Source organism: Hipposideros armiger, unplaced genomic scaffold (assembly GCF_001890085.2).
Source record: "Hipposideros armiger isolate ML-2016 unplaced genomic scaffold, ASM189008v1 scaffold_1344, whole genome shotgun sequence".
NCBI classification, from domain to species: domain Eukaryota; kingdom Metazoa; phylum Chordata; class Mammalia; order Chiroptera; family Hipposideridae; genus Hipposideros; species Hipposideros armiger.
In genome coordinates, this window is record NW_017732694.1 from 103,667 (window position 1) to 107,320 (window position 3,654).

Sequence of the window (3,654 nt, forward strand, 5' to 3'; positions counted from 1 at the left end):
ATTGAGGACATATTGCATGTGTGCCCAATGTAAGTCTTCATGTGACAAATGAGTGCGTGAAACTGACTGAACACATATTTGGTTGGTCAAGATCAGAACAGGAGATTTCTGATGCCTAGTCTCCTTTTTCCTGCTCTTGTATATGACACTAATTCCAGTATATTCTTTTGACTGCCTGTATGTGTTGTTTAATTATATTTTTTTCACTTTTTTGTTATGGTATTACTTTTTCCTGGGACATTGATTCATATATATATTTCCCTAATTCTTTAGGGACACCAAATTCTTCATAATTTTCCTAAAGTCACTTTTAGGTAGTGAAGACTGAATGTCATATGAATCCACTTTGTAGAATTCCACAAAATCAGAAATGCTTTGAAAAACTGCAGCTATTTTCTTTCATAATGATAGTTTTTAATTAAAAACCCCTATGCTAGTACCTTACATATGCCATTTTACTATGCAAAAATGTGAAAATGTTCTCATAAAATATTATTTTATAGTCATCTTTATTTCTCAATTCCTTTGCTCAGAATCTGCGTTTATTACTTCAATTTTAACATCATTTCGACAATATTGTCACATTTAACAAGCAAATAAATCTTGACTTTTCTCCTTGTTTCTTAAAAATTAAACATATAAGATATTTTAAGAGGAGGCATGCTATACAAGTGAAACTATATAAATATGTAACACTTTATAATTAAGTGAGTTAATTGCTACACATAGAAATTAAATCTAGAGCCAAAAGTTGTAAACTTTTGCTTTCTTAGATGAATGTGCATATTGTCCCCTTACATGATAAAATGTTCCCTTTCAAGAGATCATTGGACTTACAGTGGCTTACCCCAGAAAATGTCACTTACTGTAAAATATTTCATAAATATGAAAATCACCCTGCTTTTTATCTTCTAGATATTAATTCTTTAATATTATCATTGTTGTTTGGAATTTTTGCAAGGCAGTTACCAGGCAGCTGACTTTTGGCTATAGTTTATCTCATAAGTAACTGACAAAATATCTTCTTAAGTCTAATGAAGGCTGAAGTTTGCCAGGTGAACTACTTCATAATTGTCTGATGGTTGCTGCCGGTAAGAATTAATGTCACTTAGGAAAAACTCAGAACTGACAACCTCTGAAGTACATACATATATTCTTAATTTTTCACTGGAAATGTAATGCATTCAGCTTCAAGCATACGAGGAATGCAAATGGTTATGGCTTCAGCTGCAATCAATGACCATTTGAAAACAATTACCCAAAAGGCTACATCCTGTTGTGTTAGAAGCAGGAGAATGAGAAGTGTGTGGCTTTTGGAAGCGCCTCTCAGTAAGGACTTGTATCATTTCAATCAATAAATTTGTTCAGGCTCAAGCACAGGAGGGGCTTTCATTGACATGCTTAACATTCTCACCAATCAGAAGGTAAAAGGAACATTGTGATTTTGCTGGGCATAATATGATTTGTACCCTTAATGCAGTGTAATGACATTCCATGATTAATCCCATACAGTCATCCAGGAAAAGCTTTTTTATTTTTACTAGTTGTTTTGTGTGTGTGTGTGTGTGTGTGTGTGTGTGTGTGTGTGTGTGTGTGTGTGTTTGTGTGTGTCCTTGTTTGTTTTTCTTTAATGCCCCTTTTGGTCTGGAATGCAAACATTACTGCAGATTCTAGAGAAGCATACATCCCAAGATGTTCAATTGTATTTCATCTCCATAACCTGCATGTTGAGTGCGGTTTGGTTGATCACTGTGACAACAAACTCCTACCTCCCTTTTTTATTTGCTTCAACAATAAATTTATAGAAAATGTCTCTGCTTAATCAAAATAACCTCTGTAGTTCTTTGAAACTCTTTATCTGTGAGCCAAGAACATCAGAAACATTTTTTAACTTTGTTTGAAGGCTTCTGTCTTATTGTAGGAAAAAAATGAAAAGTTAGAATAGTCATATAATGTCCAATACTGATATTAGATTGCCAGTTGATGTGTTTGCTCTAAGCTGGGAAAAGCAGACTATAAAGAATGTTTGAAAGAATATTTTTAGAAACACCTTCACGTGATCTATCAAATGATGATAAAACCCTTTCAGGACATGTGGTCCTGTCCAAAATACCCACGGATACATTTAGTCTATGCCAAAAGGCCCTTGATGTTTGGTCTTGTCCAAAATGGCCACGGAGACGAGACATGGGCCCACATCAACCAATATGCTTAACCCCATGTGCCATGATCAGTTAGGCTACTGAGGCAAGAATGGTTGTTACTATTAGCAGTAGAGCCATGATACAAGTATTGGACTGAGAAAGAATGATAGTATATTTTATGTATTAATTCTGTAAACCAGAAGTATGAGTAACTCTTATAGGCTCTCTGAACACAGCAACTTTTTCTAAATGTAGATATTTGTGACAGGACTAAATGTCAAAGACCATTTATGCTCACGGACATTTTGGATAGGACAAAATTTCAAGGACCTTTTGGCATGGACCAAATGTCCATGGGTGATTTGAACAGGACCAAATGTCCACTAATCAAGAAAATATCTAGAAATAATATTCGATTTAAGAGGATGCTTAAAACGTGTTGGATGAGATATGTTCCATACAGTATATTTCAATGTTTTGTTATTTCAGAGGTGATACAGAGGGAACCAGTGGAGAGGCTCTGAATAGTTTCACAAATTCAAAAGAAATGCTGAAAGCCATTCCTAAAAATCTGCTCTATAATCGTTCAGAAACTTCAAATGTAAAGAATGACTTTTTACTATTGACCATGTATCGTAAAATGAGATAAAACCCTGTTGAGGATTCATTTGCTCAATTTTGACATGTGGAGAGTTTCTAGTATGTCTTTAGTTGGGTGAACTGTGAGGTTGTGATGCTTTTAAAAGGCAAAACATGTCAATTAACATAAAAATATGGTCTTCACTAGAAACCCATTCATACTACACATATTACAAACCTACAGTTGAATAACTGTTAGTTAAAAAACAATTTTATTATAGACCTTAACCTTAAAAGATGTATTAATCCACCCCCTCAAATGTATTATACTTTCTTGCCTGTTTTCTTTAAATTGAAGGAGACCAGATTTGTGTTAATTTTCCTTTTATGTGAGGAACTGGTACTCTATGATTGATGGGCTGAATGGAAAGTGATTATAGTTTTACAAGTCTACATGATTTAGAACAATAATTAATGAAAAGTCCGCTAAATAATCTTCACATTCTTATCCATTGGGCTGGAACTAGCTTTCATTATAGATATGATTACTTTGCACTATTAAGGAAATAAGACTCAGGAATCCTGAACCCAGTTATGAAAGGGTAGCAAAAATATTGTATTCCTGTGTGTGTGCCTCTTGCTCTGATTTATATACTTTGTAAAAAAGTACTTAGCAAGTACGAAGGACACGCTGCCTAACCTGAAGTTTCTATTATGATGTTTATTTGCTTGATGATTTATAATGGCACCGTATAAGTTTGCTCATAATCTCCTTGCAATTAACTTTCTGTAATGGAGGTTATTCAAAGACTATGGCAGTTGTTGGACAGAAAGATAAAATAAAATAAAGGGTTGGACATTCAGCAGTCTGTACAGCACAAATCTCAAAAGGCATGACTACCTTGAGTTGCTTTTTTATGAACACAACTGA

The 3,654-nt window shown here is 34.2% G+C and overlaps 1 protein-coding gene across 1 annotated transcript in view; it reads left to right on the forward strand.

Annotated features, from left to right (window-relative positions):
* The window catches only part of LOC109377264 (receptor tyrosine-protein kinase erbB-4-like), a gene marked incomplete at its 3' end in the record, with an annotated part of 174,193 nt that overhangs the window by 48,021 nt on the left and 122,518 nt on the right, over positions 1-3,654 (forward strand). The gene's annotated exons all lie outside the window — the stretch shown is intronic.